The sequence below is a fragment of the Lissotriton vulgaris genome, unplaced genomic scaffold (genome assembly GCF_964263255.1).
Source record: "Lissotriton vulgaris unplaced genomic scaffold, aLisVul1.2 SCAFFOLD_445, whole genome shotgun sequence".
NCBI lineage: Eukaryota > Metazoa > Chordata > Amphibia > Caudata > Salamandridae > Lissotriton > Lissotriton vulgaris.
Window position 1 is genome coordinate 907,856 of NW_028241191.1, and position 17,667 is coordinate 925,522.

General features: G+C 44.0%; 6 non-coding genes across 6 annotated transcripts; all 6 read right to left on the reverse strand.

The window, feature by feature from the left end:
- Window positions 1–1,213: 1,213 nt before the first annotated feature.
- Window positions 1,214–1,281, reverse strand: LOC147672031 (small nucleolar RNA SNORD50). The gene has a single exon (XR_015303605.1). It is a non-coding gene; the product is annotated as a small nucleolar RNA SNORD50 (small nucleolar RNA).
- A 642-nt stretch (window positions 1,282–1,923) lies between these two features.
- On the reverse strand, window positions 1,924–2,009 carry LOC147672032 (small nucleolar RNA SNORD103/SNORD85). Its single transcript, XR_015303590.1, has one exon. It is a non-coding gene; the product is annotated as a small nucleolar RNA SNORD103/SNORD85 (small nucleolar RNA).
- A 4,038-nt stretch (window positions 2,010–6,047) lies between these two features.
- LOC147672033 (small nucleolar RNA SNORD50) lies at window positions 6,048–6,115 on the reverse strand. Its single transcript, XR_015303606.1, has one exon. It is a non-coding gene; the product is annotated as a small nucleolar RNA SNORD50 (small nucleolar RNA).
- A 656-nt stretch (window positions 6,116–6,771) lies between these two features.
- LOC147672034 (small nucleolar RNA SNORD103/SNORD85) lies at window positions 6,772–6,857 on the reverse strand. The gene has a single exon (XR_015303601.1). It is a non-coding gene; the product is annotated as a small nucleolar RNA SNORD103/SNORD85 (small nucleolar RNA).
- A 6,160-nt stretch (window positions 6,858–13,017) lies between these two features.
- On the reverse strand, window positions 13,018–13,085 carry LOC147672035 (small nucleolar RNA SNORD50). Its single transcript, XR_015303607.1, has one exon. It is a non-coding gene; the product is annotated as a small nucleolar RNA SNORD50 (small nucleolar RNA).
- Window positions 13,086–13,727: 642 nt separating this feature from the next.
- On the reverse strand, window positions 13,728–13,813 carry LOC147672036 (small nucleolar RNA SNORD103/SNORD85). The gene has a single exon (XR_015303612.1). It is a non-coding gene; the product is annotated as a small nucleolar RNA SNORD103/SNORD85 (small nucleolar RNA).
- Between the last annotated feature and the right edge of the window lie 3,854 nt (window positions 13,814–17,667).

Sequence of the window (17,667 nt, forward strand, 5' to 3'; positions counted from 1 at the left end):
TATCATTACTTACGGCTATATGAAGACTGCTTAGGAGATTAAGGACAGTGGTACTTACACAAAAGGTTACGTAGCGAGTGACAGTAGAGACCTAATTGGATGGTTTAATCAGGGTAGATTAGGGACCGCACCAGGTACAGATAGCCCATCGATTCTGATGGGGCGGATGGATGAGTCATATTTTGAACAGTTTTGGAGAGGTTTTCTTTGTCAAAGTAGGTTGTAGCAAACGGTTTGAGCACACAATTTTGCAGAAAGGCGTCATCCTGTCAAACATAAGAAGGGAAATGTGAAACTCAATCTTAGGGGTGAGTCGAGGCAGCTTTTAGGTGATTTATGTGTGCAAGAGATTATTAAGCCTGTTGATGTAGCACAGTTGATTTCCGCTGTCCTAAAGTGGGCAAAAGGAGGGGTGTCTAAATAAGATTGTGTGCAGGTTGGCGCTCACTCACCAAGAATATAGTTACTGAACATCATTCGATTTCCAAAATACAGGAAATGATAGGCATGCTGAGGGATGCCGGGTATTTTACAACAATATAACTTAATGCAGCACTTCATCAAATGATACTTGAAGCCAATTCTCAATTCTTAACTACCTCTGTTACGCCATTTGGTGCTTATAAATATTTGGGTATACCATGCCTACCCACATTCGTGACTACTATTTTACAAAGCTAATGTACAGATTTCAAAATCTCCAGCCAGTACAAGCTTTCCTGGACGATGGTTTGATTCATGCCAATAGTGTCGAGGAATACAACAGGATATTAACAGGAATTCATGGGGTGCTGAAAGACAGGGAGTATGACTGTGACAAAAGAGAACTGCAAGTTTTTGACATTCTGTGGAGCATTCAATTTGGAGGTTTGGTGGAAGCAGTAACTGAGGGACCCTGTACGATTTACAAAGATCAACTAAGATTGTTCATACAAATGAGTGCATATTATTTGGGACAAGTGCTCGAGTTAAATCCCACAATATATTTACTTGGCATGGAAAACCACAGGGGCCATTTGATAGCTTCTACATGTGATGAGTATAAAGAAAAACATGCAGCAATTTTCGCTGCATGAAGTGTATAATCCTTTAAAAGCTCAATTTAGATCTAAATATTGTCCCATTTTTACAAGAACCACCATATCCGATCTATAAATATGCTCAACCTTAGTTGCAATCAGCAAGCAATAATCATATGTGGAATGGCAATCTGATTTCAGGAGTCAGATCCGTACGAGTTCTCTTCATAAAGTCAGGTTCGGGATTGTCTCATCATTAATCAGACTGATTTGAAACCTTACACCACATGTGGAGGAGCGAAGCATACTTTTAGAATGCAGCATCTGTATGACCATCTTAGGTCAGACAATGCATCTGTGCTTCTTAGAAGCACTACAGACAAATCGGTCTGTTCAAATAGATAGCATGGCCCACAAAACACCGACATCACAAGTTCACCCAATATCAAGAGGTAAGCTATAGCATGTACATAGGTCCCATAGCATGTACATAGGTCCCACAGCATACAAAGATCCAAGTCTTAGTAAGACAACGCAAGAAGGACATCAAGTTGCACAATAAAAGACATTTAAGCTACAAAGTCTAACTGACGCCTGCTTGAAAATAGTTCCTCACCTTTTTGGAGGGTAGCCGAGATAACAGCAGCATTCTTCGGGCCATCATTCCTAAAAGCGAAGGCACAGTATGTTAAGCACTATTTAGTAAGATAACCTGAAAGAAACAGTGCATCATTCTTCACCCACTCGAGTCTCTACCTCACCGGAGCTGAAAAGTATAGCAAATCTTAACAGCCTGCAAGAGGAGAAGAGTTCCACGGTCCCTCCTTTAGCCCCACTTACGAAGCTCTCTTGCAAAAACACTAAGTCACTTTTAGCTGCCTGCAATATGATGCATGGGCGTCTGTCCAGCTCAGATTTATGAGTACATGATAGGTTTCTCATTATTGAACACTCGTTCTCAGTGAGGGCAAGTGTATCATCATCGCCAGAGGAGCCTGTAGAGGCAGCAGTCAGTGGTGACAAGGAACGAGGACCACAACATTTCACCAAAAAGCAGGAATGAGCACTGGTTAAGACATTGGCACTACAATCCATCAAGCCACACAGGAACAACTGAAAGGTACTCTCAACCTGCAATTCGAAGTAAGATGAATTATGGGGAGCACTGACAAACAGGTCAGTCACACTACTCAGTTGGACGAGGGCACAAAGGCTGGGGGAAAGGAATAGCAGAGTATCAAATGAAGGGGAGCTGAATGCTTACCAGATAAAAGAGCAGCACCTACAGGAGGAACCTCTGAAAAATGTAGCCTACAAGCTAAACATGAAAACTCAAGCTCAATTACTTTGCACACGCTGTGAACTAACTGGACCCTAATAGCCTAATCGTGAAGGATGGAAAAGAGTATCTGGTGGTTTGACATGCCAAAAACCAGACAGGTCATAAAGCTCACCAGTCAATAAGCAACTACAGAGGTTCACAAAGGCAAGAGAAGCCCCATGCCCGTGCTAACAGCCAATCAACACTCGCTTTCAAAATTGCGTTCTCGGTTTTAACTGCACTGCGACACAAATCAGGCAATGTCTGGGTGTGCCATTTTCCCCTTTGGCCTTCTCCCTCTTCTGAAGGCTTGGGGTCTGGTTGCACCAAGAGGCAGATTACAGACAGGTCATGGAGTACAGGGGTTACATGGGAGCACCATGGTGGGTCTTGTAGCCTCCATGCTTCAGGAAGGCCTGGTGCAGGGGTGGAAGTAAGGGTGCAATCCTTACATTCTTCTCTCTATTATTCCCACCCAGTCTTGGATCTGGTCCCATGGTACGGACTTTGGGGCAGCATAATCTAATGGACATGCAGCACAATATCGCCTCTTGCGCTGAAAGGCTGACACTTGTTAGTGGGTTAACTGCAAAGGAGGAAAACTCAAAATGACAATTCATCCGAGTGGCTAGAGAAGTTTAAGTATGCAGTTTAGTGATTATATTTCCCCTTGGATGCAAACACTGCAATTATTTTGGTGAACAAAAGCAAATTATTGTATTCTTCTGTGGCAGTTTTATGGCTTTATAGCATTTACTTAACTATGAGCGAACAACTTTACAAACCCACCACAAGACTCAGATTTTTTATTCTGAAGGGTCAATTTGCTTGTAAGTGTAGATCACCAGATATTTTTGGCAATGAATAGCAGCGGTTTTCAGTCCTGTCGTGTAAAGTTAGGGGAAGTGACCAACCAAAAGAACCAGCTTCAGAGAAAAATTAAGTACATCTACTGCAGTGGGCGGCAGACATTTGGAGCAGGATAGACACTACCGGGCAGAGCAAAAAAGGGAGGAGGGCTGTGGCTATCTAACATACTGTTCAAATGAGGCTAGCCAAAGCAGTAACATGCTGGTCAATCAAGGTCAGGCTGACCCATCACAGCATGCAACGGCTGTGCCTGACCTAGAGTACATAGAATGCGGTTACGTCCCCACGCATGGTGAGAAGATGCAGTGGTCCTTTTCGGTTTAGCAGATAAATCGCGGACACAAAACATTCACTGGTCACAAAAGGCCAGCGTTAACTGAAATTGGAACCAAGAAAATATTCAAGTATTCTTTACTGGCCTAAAAGCTATCGGGATATAAGAAATGAACAGCACTGTGCACAGTTTTGTAGAAATTGCAAACTGGTGTCAGTTGTTTTAACAAAGTGGAAAATAAAGCTAAGGAGATACTGTAGGCCTAACCATGGCAACGTCGCAGAGTGTGCAACCGCCTACCGCAGTTTTCCAAAATCCAGGCAAGAAAAACATTAAGTGAAAACAATGGCACAGAGTTTTCAATCCTCATTAGGTAGAAATTGATAGAAAGTCATTTGAAACACTGTTTTATTTCATTGGGTGATGAGGGCCAAACAAATGTGAACACTTACCAGAAACTGAGCCGATCCCAGCTGAATTTGGCAGAGGACCAAGTACACTGAAGCTGTGAATCGAAAGAAATGGCACTTTAAGGAGGATCACGTTTCGAAGTAGAAGCGCATAACTTTTAGTAGAAACAAGAAAGCAGGAAAATAATGACAAATATATCCCCTTAAGTGCTGCCTCGGTGCATTGGCCGACGGCAGCACTACCTCCCCAGTGCTGCGCACGACCATTGAACGTCCATACAGCACTAGTTCTAATGGACAGCGCAGCACTGGGGAGGAATGTTTGATAGCAGCTATGAGGATATGGCTGCACTAAGGATTCCGGGCTGCTACACAGTGAATTTGGAAACTGCACAGACCAAGATCTCAGAGACCAAATTGAGATGAATACTTATTTTAATAATCTTCATAAAAGATTACTCTGTAGACAAAAGTCCAGCCCCTGAGAGAATATGTATTAACAGCCAAGGGGTTTGAGAAGTTAATGTTACCTGCTCTGGCCATTGCAAGAAAGAGCACAATTGATTCACCCTACTGTCAATGTTGTGAGTTAGAGAAAAGTCATATACAAAAGGAAGGGAGAGGGAGATATCTATTCAAGATGTGGTTCAAGGACACGAGGGAAGCAATTCCGCTGGTCCAGCAGTGGGAAAGAAGTGCAAAATATCAGGACACTTTTAAAAGTGTGTTTAAGGCACATAACTCAGTGAGAGTAAGTCACATAAAGGAGAAAATAAATTATGCGAGTGAAAGAATGTCAAAAATGGCGTTAACAGTAGATAAAGAGTTATGACTGATTTGGGTTTACTTGTAACTATTTTATAGGAATACAGTTTTACTGAAGTTCTGGCAAATGAGCTCCTGAAGGCTTTATATATTAAAAATGAAGTGTTTGGTGAGCACGTATCATTACTTACGGCTATATGAAGACTGCTTAGGAGATTAAGGACAGTGGTACTTACACAAAAGGTTACGTAGCGAGTGACAGTAGAGACCTAATTGGATGGGTTAATCAGGGTAGATTAGGGACCGCACCAGGTACAGATAGCCCATCGATTCTGATGGGGCGGATGGATGAGTCATATTTTGAACTGTTTTGGAGAGGTTTTCTTTGTCAAAGTAGGTTGTAGCAAACGGTTTGAGCACACAATTTTGCAGAAAGGCGTCATCCTGTCAAACATAAGAAGGGAAATGTGAAACTCAATCTTAGGGGTGAGTCGAGGCAGCTTTTAGGTGATTTATGTGTGCAAGAGATTATTAAGCCTGTTGATGTAGCACAGTTGATTTCCGCTGTCCTAAAGTGGGCAAAAGGAGGGGTGTCTAAATAAGATTGTGTGCAGGTTGGCGCTCACTCACCAAGAATATAGTTACTGAACATCATTCGATTTCCAAAATACAGGAAATGGTAGGCATGCTGAGGGATGCCGGGTATTTTACAACAATAGAACTTAATGCAGCACTTCATCAAATGATACTTGAAGCCAATTCTCAATTCTTAACTACCTCTGTTACGCCATTTGGTGCTTATAAATATTTGCGTATACCATGCCTACCCACATTCGTGACTACTATTTTACAAAGCTAATGTACAGATTTCAAAATCTCCAGCCAGTACAAGCTTTCCTGGACGATGGTTTGATTCATGCCAATAGTGTAGAGGAATACAACAGGATATTAACAGGAATTCACGGGGTGCTGAAAGATAGGGAGTATGACTGTGACAAAAGAACTGCAAGTTTTTGACATTCTGTGGAGCATTCAATTTGGAGGTTTGGTGGAAGCAGTAACTGAGGGACCTGTACGATTTATAAAGATCAACTAAGATTGTTCATACAAATGAGTGCATATTATTTGGGACAAGTGCTCGAGTTAAATCCCACAATATATTTACTTGGCATGGAAAACCACAGGGGCCATTTGATAGCTTCTACACGTGATGAGTACAAAGAAAAACATGCAGCAATTTTCGCTGCATGAAGTGTATAATCCTTTAAAAGCTCAATTTAGTTCTAAATATTGCCCCATTTTTACAAGAACCACCATATCCGATCTATAAATATGCTCAACCTTAGTTGCAATCAGCAAGCAATAATCATATGTGGAATGGCAATCTGATTTCAGGAGTCAGATCCGTACGAGTTCTCTTCATAAAGTCAGGTTCGGGATTGTCTCATCATTAATCAGACTGATTTTAAACCTTACACCACATGTGGAGGAGCGAAGCATACTTTTAGAATGCAGCATCTGTATGACCATCTTAGGTCAGACAATGCATCTGTGCTTCTTAGAAGCACTACAGACAAATCGGTCTTTTCAAATAGATAGCATGGCCCACAAAACACCGACATCACAAGTTCACCCAATATCAAGAGGTAAGCTATAGCATGTACATAATAGCATGTACATAGGTCCCATAGCATGTACATAGGTCCCACAGCATACAAAGATCCAAGTCTTAGTAAGACAACGCAAGGAGGACATCAAGTTGCACAATAAAAGACATTTAAGCTACAAAGTCTAACTGACGCCTGCTTGAAAATAGTTCCTCACCTTTTTGGAGGGTAGCCGAGATAACAGCAGCATTCTTCGGGCCATCATTCCTAAAAGCGAAGGCACAGTATGTTAAGCACTATTTAGTAAGATAACCTGAAAGAAACAGTACATCATTCTTCACCCACTCGAGTCTCTACCTCACCGGAGCTGAAAAGTATAGCAAATCTTAACAGCCTGCAAGAGGAGAAGAGTTCCACGGTCCCTTCTTTAGCCCCACTTACGAAGCTCTCTTGCAAAAACACCAAGTCACTTTTAGCTGCCTGCAATATGATGCATGGGCGTCTGTCCAGCTCAGATTTATGAGTACATGATAGGTTTCTCATTATTGAACACTCGTTCTCAGTGAGGGCAAGTGTATCATCATCGCCAGAGGAGCCTGTAGAGGCAGCAGTCAGTGGTGACAAGGAACGAGGACCACAACATTTCACCAAAAAGCAGGAATGAGCACTGGTTAAGACATTGGCACTACAATCCATCAAGCCACACAGGAACAACTGAAAGGTACTCTCAACCTGCAATTCGAAGTAAGATGAATTATGGGGAGCACTGACAAACAGGTCAGTCACACTACTCAGTTGGACGAGGGCACAAAGGCTCGGGGAAAGGAATAGCAGAGTATCAAATGAAGGGGAGCTGAATGCTTACCAGATAAAAGAGCAGCACCTACAGGAGGAACCTCTGAAAAATGTAGCCTACAAGCTAAACATGAAAACTCAAGCTCAATTACTTTGCACACGCTGTGAACTAACTGGACCCTAATAGCCTAATCGTGAAGGATGGAAAAGAGTATCTGGTGGTTTGACATGCCAAAAACCAGACAGGTCATAAAGCTCACCAGTCAATAAGCAACTACAGAGGTTCACAAAGGCAAGAGAAGCCCCATGCCCGTGCTAACAGCCAATCAACACTCGCTTTCAAAATTGCGTTCTCGGTTTTAACTGCACTGCGACACAAATCAGGCAATGTCTGGGTGTGCCATTTTCCCCTTTGGCCTTCTCCCTCTTCTGAAGGCTTGGGGTCTGGTTGCACCAAGAGGCAGATTACAGACAGGTCATGGAGTACAGGGGTTACATGGGAGCACCATGGTGGGTCTTGTAGCCTCCATGCTTCAGGAAGGCCTGGTGCAGGGGTGGAAGTAAGGGTGCAATCCTTACATTCTTCTCTCTATTATTCCCACCCAGTCTTGGATCTGGTCCCATGGTACGGACTTTGGGGCAGCATAATCTAATGGACATGCAGCACAATATCGCCTCTTGCGCTGAAAGGCTGACACTTGTTAGTGGGTTAACTGCAAAGGAGGAAAACTCAAAATGACAATTCATCCGAGTGGCTAGAGAAGTTTAAGTATGCAGTTTAGTGATTATATTTCCCCTTGGATGCAAACACTGCAATTATTTTGGTGAACAAAAGCAAATTATTGTATTCTTCTGTGGCAGTTTTATGGCTTTAGAGCATTTACTTAACTATGAGCGAACAACTTTACAAACCCACCACAAGACTCAGATTTTTTATTCTGAAGGGTCAATTTGCTTGTAAGTGTAGATCACCAGATATTTTTGGCAATGAATAGCAGCGGTTTTCAGTCCTGTCGTGTAAAGTTAGGGGAAGTGACCAACCAAAAGAACCAGCTTCAGAGAAAAATTAAGTACATCTAGTGCAGTGGGCGGCAGACATTTGGAGCAGGATAGACACTACCGGGTAGAGCAAAAAAGGGAGGAGGGCTGTGGCTATCTAACATACTGTTCAAATGAGGCTAGCCAAAGCAGTAACATGCTGGTCAATCAAGGTCAGGCTGACCCATCACAGCATGCAACGGCTGTGCCTGACCTAGAGTACATAGAATGCGGTTACGTCCCCACGCATGGTGAGAAGATGCAGTGGTCCTTTTCGGTTTAGCAGATAAATAGCGGACACAAAACATTCACTGGTCACAAAAGGCCAGCGTTAACTGAAATTGGAACCAAGAAAATATTCAAGTATTCTTTACTGGCCTAAAAGCTATCGGGATATAAGAAATGAACAGCACTGTGCACAGTTTTGTAGAAATTGCAAACTGGTGTCAGTTGTTTTAACAAAGTGGAAGATAAAGCTAAGGCGATACTGTAGGCCTAACCATGGCAACGTCGCAGAGTGTGCAACCGCCTACCACAGTTTTCCAAAATCCAGGCAAGAAAAACATTAAGTGAAAACAATGGCACAGAGTTTTCAATCCTCATTAGGTAGAAATTGATAGAAAGTCATTTGAAACACTGTTTTATCTCATTGGGTGATGAGGGCCAAACAAATGTGAACACTTACCAGAAACTGAGCCGATCCCAGCTGAATTTGGCAGGGGACCAAGTACACTGAAGCTGTGAATCGAAAGAAATGGCACTTTAAGGAGGATCACGTTTCGAAGTAGAAGCGCATAACTTTTAGTAGAAACAAGAAAGCAGGAAAATAATGACAAATATATGGCTGCAATAAGGATTCCGGGCTGCTACACAGTGAATTTGGAAACTGCACAGACCAAGATCTCAGAGACCAAATTGAGATGAATACTTATTTTAATAATCTTCATAAAAGATTACTCTGTAGACAAAAGTCCAGCCCCTGAGAGAATATGTATAAACAGCCAAGGGGTTTGAGAAGTTAATGTTACCTGCTCTGGCCATTGCAAGAAAGAGCACAATTGATTCACCCTACTGTCAATGTTGTGAGTTAGAGAAAAGTCATATACAAAAGGAAGGGAGAGGGAGATATCTATTCAAGATGTGGTTCAAGGACACGAGGGAAGCAATTCCGCTGGTCCAGCAGTGGGAAAGAAGTGCAAAATATCAGGACACTTAGTTGGGCGTATCTGTTCACCTTGTTGGCCCGCCTCAACCTCGGGCCTGTTTTCTTGTCCTATATCCGTCTCCTATATACCAATGTCACGGCGTCGGTCCGTGTGGCCGGTGCGGTCTCAGGGCGCTTCCAAATCGGCCGTGGTACTCGGCAGGGCTGCCCGCTGTCCCCCTATCTGTTTGCCCTGGCCATGGAGCCCCTGGCGTCGCGGATACGACTGGATGCCCATCTGCGTGGCTTTGTCTGGAACGATACCCTTACGGATAGAATTGCACTTTACGCAGACGACGTCCTCCTGTTCCTTACCGACCTGCGGCGCTCGGGCCCTCGAGTTTTGGAGATCATGCGGGGGTTTGGCGAAGTCTCAGGGCTCCGCCTTAACCTGTCTAAGTCGACCCTGTGGGTTTTACGTGGCGGAGTGGTTGCCGACCCTTGGGCCGCCGACCTGCGCGTGGCGACGGACGGCCTGAAATATTTGGGTGTTTTCCTCTCGACTTCGCGAGCCGTGGCCTGGACACGCAGTGTCTTGCCGGTGTGGGAACGGGTCCAGGCTGATGTTAAAACATGGTCCAGAATGCCACTTACAATCTTTGGGAGGTCGGCCATCTTTAAGATGGTGGCGCTGCCGAGACTGTTGTACCAACTTCAACATTTCCCGCACCCTATTGGCATGGAGTGGTTCCGCCAGGTGAACTCAGTGCTGAGCCGCTTCCTGTGGGATGGCGGAGCAGCCAGGGTGGCCCTGAGGACGTGCTTTCTGTCCACCTACTGTGGTGGTTTGGCCACATCCGACCTCCTCTCCTACTACCAGGCGTCACATCTCCTTGTCCTTAATGAATGGTGGTACGGGGACAGGAGTGACCCGGCTTATGCCCTGGAAAGACATCTCATGGGTGACCGTACGCTCCACACCGTTCTTTACTCGGCCCGTATACGCCGTGGGTTACCGTCGGTGACAAACGTGGTCTTTGCAGTGTGGCGGCAGTCTTTGCGCCGCATGGGTTGGTGGGGCAAATTAACGGCTGAAACGCCGCTGTGGCACAACGGTTTGCTCCCAGAACTGGCGGCCTTGGCCGGGTTCGAGGGTTGGGAGGCTATCGGAATTACACAACTGGGCCAGGTCATGTCGGGCGCAACCCTCAAGTCCTTTGAGGAACTCCGAGTGGAGTTCCAGATGCCTCAGTCCCAGTTCTTCCGTTACCTACAGCTGAGACATGCCCTCGCCCCAAGCATTGCCGGCCTCGACTCCCTGCCGGAGTTCAGCCCGATTGAGGCGAAAGTGTTTATGGGAGACCTGGGAGACAAGAAGGTCTCTAGGATTTATCAGTCCCTTGTTACTCACTGCTCATCTACTCTCAGCTCCCTTCGGGAAGCCTGGGAGGTAGACGTGGGCGCCTTGGACGAGGACGACTGGAGGGAGGCACTGGAGTCCCCGCGCGGCACCGCTGTCGCGGTTCGGCTCCGCCTGATACAATTCAAATACCTGCATCGTGCCTATTACACACGTGAACGACTGTGGAAGGCTGGCTTGATTGCGTCATCGGAGTGCCTGCGCTGTGGGGAAGTGCCTGGCTCCCTGTTGCATACGGTGTGGTCGTGTGGTCGCCTGGCTGGCTTCTGGAGGGGCGTATGGAATTGCCTGGCTGAGGTCCTGGGCTGGGATCTTCCTCGAACCCACCGGCTAGGCCTGCTGCACATCATGGAAGGGGTTGGGGGCAACATATATAAACGTCATCTGTTGCTCCTGGGCCTGGTGGTCGCTAAGCGTGACTTGGCTCGGGCCTGTAAAATCTGTGAGGGCCCCCCCCCCTGTCTGCGTGGAAGGCTGGGCTGGACTACTTTATGGGTCTTGAGAAACCGGTCTTTGAGGCGCGGGGCTGCCCACGCAAACACTTCAAGATCTGGAAGCGGTGGGCCGACTACCGTGGCCTGTCCTTGGAACCCCCGGCGGAGCAGGAGGAGGACATTTGATCGCAGGGACTTTTCTGGCCCCAATGGCAAAACCCAGGTTGCACTATACCTGCTTCCTCTATGTGAATCGTCTTTGTGTTGCTTCTGTACATGTGTGGCGGGGGGGGGGGGGGGGGGAGATGGGTTGTTAGGGCATTTTAAAGCCGAGCTTCATTGATGTATGCTTCGCGAATGCTATGTATGTCATCATTGCATTGATACTGATGTGGTGATCTTGGTGTGTGAAGATGCCACATTCTTGATACTCTTTTGCTCAATAAAATTGGTTGTGAGAAAAAAAAAAATATCAGGACACTTTTAAAAGTGTGTTTAAGGCACATAACTCAGTGAGAGTAAGTCACATAAAGGAGAAAATAAATTATGCGAGTGAAAGAATGTCAAAAATGGCGTTAACAGTAGATAAAGAGTTATGACTGATTTGGGTTTACTTGTAACTATTTTATAGGAATACAGTTTTACTGAAGTTCTGGCAAATGAGCTCCTGAAGGCTTCATATATTAAAAATGAAGTGTTTGGTGAGCACGTATCATTACTTACGGCTATATGAAGACTGCTTAGGAGATTAAGGACAGTGGTACTTACACAAAAGGTTACGTAGCGAGTGACAGTAGAGACCTAATTGGATGGGTTAATCAGGGTAGATTAGGGACCGCACCAGGTACAGATAGCCCATCGATTCTGATGGGGCGGATGGATGAGTCATATTTTGAACTGTTTTGGAGAGGTTTTCTTTGTCAAAGTAGGTTGTAGCAAACGGTTTGAGCACACAATTTTGCAGAAAGGCGTCATCCTGTCAAACATAAGAAGGGAAATGTGAAACTCAATCTTAGGGGTGAGTCGAGGCAGCTTTTAGGTGATTTATGTGTGCAAGAGATTATTAAGCCTGTTGATGTAGCACAGTTGATTTCCGCTGTCCTAAAGTGGGCAAAAGGAAGGGTGTCTACATAAGATTGTGTGCAGGTTGGCGCTCACTCACCAAGAATATAGTTACTGAACATCATTCGATTTCCAAAATACAGGAAATGGTAGGCATGCTGAGGGATGCCGGGTATTTTACAACAATAGAACTTAATGCAGCACTTCATCAAATGATACTTGAAGCCAATTCTCAATTCTTAACTACCTCTGTTACGCCATTTGGTGCTTATAAATATTTGCGTATACCATGCCTACCCACATTCGTGACTACTATTTTACAAAGCTAATGTACAGATTTCAAAATCTCCAGCCAGTACAAGCTTTCCTGGACGATGGTTTGATTCATGCCAATAGTGTCGAGGAATACAACAGGATATTAACAGGAATTCACGGGGTGCTGAAAGATAGGGAGTATGACTGTGACAAAAGAACTGCAAGTTTTTGACATTCTGTGGAGCATTCAATTTGGAGGTTTGGTGGAAGCAGTAACTGAGGGACCTGTACGATTTACAAAGATCAACTAAGATTGTTCATACAAATGAGTGCATATTATTTGGGACAAGTGCTCGAGTTAAATCCCACAATATATTTACTTGGCATGGAAAACCACAGGGGCCATTTGATAGCTTCTACACGTGATGAGTACAAAGAAAAACATGCAGCAATTTTCGCTGCATGAAGTGTATAATCCTTTAAAAGCTCAATTTAGATCTAAATATTGCCCCATTTTTACAAGAACCACCATATCCGATCTATAAATATGCTCAACCTTAGTTGCAATCAGCAAGCAATAATCATATGTGGAATGGCAATCTGATTTCAGGAGTCAGATCCGTACGAGTTCTCTTCATAAAGTCAGGTTCGGGATTGTCTCATCATTAATCAGACTGATTTTAAACCTTACACCACATGTGGAGGAGCGAAGCATACTTTTAGAATGCAGCATCTGTATGACCATCTTAGGTCAGACAATGCATCTGTGCTTCTTAGAAGCACTACAGACAAATCGGTCTTTTCAAATAGATAGCATGGCCCACAAAACACCGACATCACAAGTTCACCCAATATCAAGAGGTAAGCTATAGCATGTACATAGGTCCCATAGCATGTACATAGGTCCCACAGCATACAAAGATCCAAGTCTTAGTAAGACAACGCAAGAAGGACATCAAGTTGCACAATAAAAGACATTTAAGCTACAAAGTCTAACTGACGCCTGCTTGAAAATAGTTCCTCACCTTTTTGGAGGGTAGCCGAGATAACAGCAGCATTCTTCGGGCCATCATTCCTAAAAGCGAAGGCACAGTATGTTAAGCACTATTTAGTAAGATAACCTGAAAGAAACAGTACATCATTCTTCACCCACTCGAGTCTCTACCTCACCGGAGCTGAAAAGTATAGCAAATCTTAACAGCCTGCAAGAGGAGAAGAGTTCCACGGTCCCTCCTTTAGCCCCACTTACGAAGCTCTCTTGCAAAAACACCAAGTCACTTTTAGCTGCCTGCAATATGATGCATGGGCGTCTGTCCAGCTCAGATTTATGAGTACATGATAGGTTTCTCATTATTGAACACTCGTTCTCAGTGAGGGCAAGTGTATCATCATCGCCAGAGGAGCCTGTAGAGGCAGCAGTCAGTGGTGACAAGGAACGAGGACCACAACATTTCACCAAAAAGCAGGAATGAGCACTGGTTAAGACATTGGCACTACAATCCATCAAGCCACACAGGAACAACTGAAAGGTACTCTCAACCTGCAATTCGAAGTAAGATGAATTATGGGGAGCACTGACAAACAGGTCAGTCACACTACTCAGTTGGAAGAGGGCACAAAGGCTGGGGGAAAGGAATAGCAGAGTATCAAATGAAGGGGAGCTGAATGCTTACCAGATAAAAGAGCAGCACCTACAGGAGGAACCTCTGAAAAATGTAGCCTACAAGCTAAACATGAAAACTCAAGCTCAATTACTTTGCACACGCTGTGAACTAACTGGACCCTAATAGCCTAATCGTGAAGGATGGAAAAGAGTATCTGGTGGTTTGACATGCCAAAAACCAGACAGGTCATAAAGCTCACCAGTCAATAAGCAACTACAGAGGTTCACAAAGGCAAGAGAAGCCCCATGCCCGTGCTAACAGCCAATCAACACTCGCTTTCAAAATTACGTTCTCGGTTTGAACTGCACTGCGACACAAATCAGGCAATGTCTGGGTGTGCCATTTTCCCCTTTGGCCTTCTCCCTCTTCTGAAGGCTTGGGGTCTGGTTGCACCAAGAGGCAGATTACAGACAGGTCATGGAGTACAGGGGTTACATGGGAGCACCATGGTGGGTCTTGTAGCCTCCATGCTTCAGGAAGGCCTGGTGCAGGGGTGGAAGTAAGGGTGCAATCCTTACATTCTTCTCTCTATTATTCCCACCCAGTCTTGGATCTGGTCCCATGGTACGGACTTTGGGGCAGCATAATCTAATGGACATGCAGCACAATATCGCCTCTTGCGCTGAAAGGCTGACACTTGTTAGTGGGTTAACTGCAAAGGAGGAAAACTCAAAATGACAATTCATCCGAGTGGCTAGAGAAGTTTAAGTATGCAGTTTAGTGATTATATTTCCCCTTGGATGCAAACACTGCAATTATTTTGGTGAACAAAAGCAAATTATTGTATTCTTCTGTGGCAGTTTTATGGCTTTAGAGCATTTACTTAACTATGAGCGAACAACTTTACAAACCCACCACAAGACTCAGATTTTTTATTCTGAAGGGTCAATTTGCTTGTAAGTGTAGATCACCAGATATTTTTGGCAATGAATAGCAGCGGTTTTCAGTCCTGTCGTGTAAAGTTAGGGGAAGTGACCAACCAAAAGAAGCAGCTTCAGAGAAAAATTAAGTACATCTAGTGCAGTGGGCGGCAGACATTTGGAGCAGGATAGACACTACCGGGTAGAGCAAAAAAGGGAGGAGGGCTGTGGCTATCTAACATACTGTTCAAATGAGGCTAGCCAAAGCAGTAACATGCTGGTCAATCAAGGTCAGGCTGACCCATCACAGCATGCAACGGCTGTGCCTGACCTAGAGTACATAGAATGCGGTTACGTCCCCACGCATGGTGAGAAGATGCAGTGGTCCTTTTCGGTTTAGCAGATAAATAGCGGACACAAAACATTCACTGGTCACAAAAGGCCAGCGTTAACTGAAATTGGAACCAAGAAAATATTCAAGTATTCTTTACTGGCCTAAAAGCTATCGGGATATAAGAAATGAACAGCACTGTGCACAGTTTTGTAGAAATTGCAAACTGGTGTCAGTTGTTTTAACAAAGTGGAAGATAAAGCTAAGGAGATACTGTAGGCCTAACCATGGCAACGTCGCAGAGTGTGCAACCGCCTACCACAGTTTTCCAAAATCCAGGCAAGAAAAACATTAAGTGAAAACAATGGCACAGAGTTTTCAATCCTCATTAGGTAGAAATTGATAGAAAGTCATTTGAAACACTGTTTTATTTCATTGGGTGATGAGGGCCAAACAAATGTGAACACTTACCAGAAACTGAGCCGATCCCAGCTGAATTTGGCAGGGGACCAAGTACACTGAAGCTGTGAATCGAAAGAAATGGCACTTTAAGGAGGATCACGTTTCGAAGTAGAAGCGCATAACTTTTAGTAGAAACAAGAAAGCAGGAAAATAATGACAAATATATGGCTGCAATAAGGATTCCGGGCTGCTACACAGTGAATTTGGAAACTGCACAGACCAAGATCTCAGAGACCAAATTGAGATGAATACTTATTTTAATAATCTTCATAAAAGATTACTCTGTAGACAAAAGTCCAGCCCCTGAGAGAATATGTATAAACAGCCAAGGGGTTTGAGAAGTTAATGTTACCTGCTCTGGCCATTGCAAGAAAGAGCACAATTGATTCACCCTACTGTCAATGTTGTGAGTTAGAGAAAAGTCATATACAAAAGGAAGGGAGAGGGAGATATCTATTCAAGATGTGGTTCAAGGACACGAGGGAAGCAATTCCGCTGGTCCAGCAGTGGGAAAGAAGTGCAAAATATCAGGACACATTTAAAAGTGTGTTTAAGGCACATAACTCAGTGAGAGTAAGTCACATAAAGGAGAAAATAAATTATGCGAGTGAAAGAATGTCAAAAATGGCGTTAACAGTAGATAAAGAGTTATGACTGATTTGGGTTTACTTGTAACTATTTTATAGGAATACAGTTTTACTGAAGTTCTGGCAAATGAGCTCCTGAAGGCTTCATATATTAAAAATGAAGTGTTTGGTGAGCACGTATCATTACTTACGGCTATATGAAGACTGCTTAGGAGATTAAGGACAGTGGTACTTACACAAAAGGTTACGTAGCGAGTGACAGTAGAGACCTAATTGGATGGGTTAATCAGGGTAGATTAGGGACCGCACCAGGTACAGATAGCCCATCGATTCTGATGGGGCGGATGGATGAGTCATATTTTGAACTGTTTTGGAGAGGTTTTCTTTGTCAAAGTAGGTTGTAGCAAACGGTTTGAGCACACAATTTTGCAGAAAGGCGTCATCCTGTCAAACATAAGAAGGGAAATGTGAAACTCAATCTTAGGGGTGAGTCGAGGCAGCTTTTAGGTGATTTATGTGTGCAAGAGATTATTAAGCCTGTTGATGTAGCACAGTTGATTTCCGCTGTCCTAAAGTGGGCAAAAGGAGGGGTGTCTAAATAAGATTGTGTGCAGGTTGGCGCTCACTCACCAAGAATATAGTTACTGAACATCATTTGATTTCCAAAATACAGGAAATGGTAGGCATGCTGAGGGATGCCGGGTATTTTACAACAATAGAACTTAATGCAGCACTTCATCAAATGATACTTGAAGCCAATTCTCAATTCTTAACTACCTCTGTTACGCCATTTGGTGCTTATAAATATTTGCGTATACCATGCCTACCCACATTCGTGACTACTATTTTACAAAGCTAATGTACAGATTTCAAAATCTCCAGCCAGTACAAGCTTTCCTGGACGATGGTTTGATTCATGCCAATAGTGTCGAGGAATACAACAGGATATTAACAGGAATTCACGGGGTGCTGAAAGATAGGGAGTATGACTGTGACAAAAGAACTGCAAGTTTTTGACATTCTGTGGAGCATTCAATTTGGAGGTTTGGTGGAAGCAGTAACTGAGGGACCCTGTACGATTTACAAAGATCAACTAAGATTGTTCATACAAATGAGTGCATATTATTTGGGACAAGTGCTCGAGTTAAATCCCACAATATATTTACTTGGCATGGAAAACCACAGGGGCCATTTGATAGCTTCTACACGTGATGAGTACAAAGAAAAACATGCAGCAATTTTCGCTGCATGAAGTGTATAATCCTTTAAAAGCTCAATTTAGATCTAAATATTGCCCCATTTTTACAAGAACCACCATATCCGATCTATAAATATGCTCAACCTTAGTT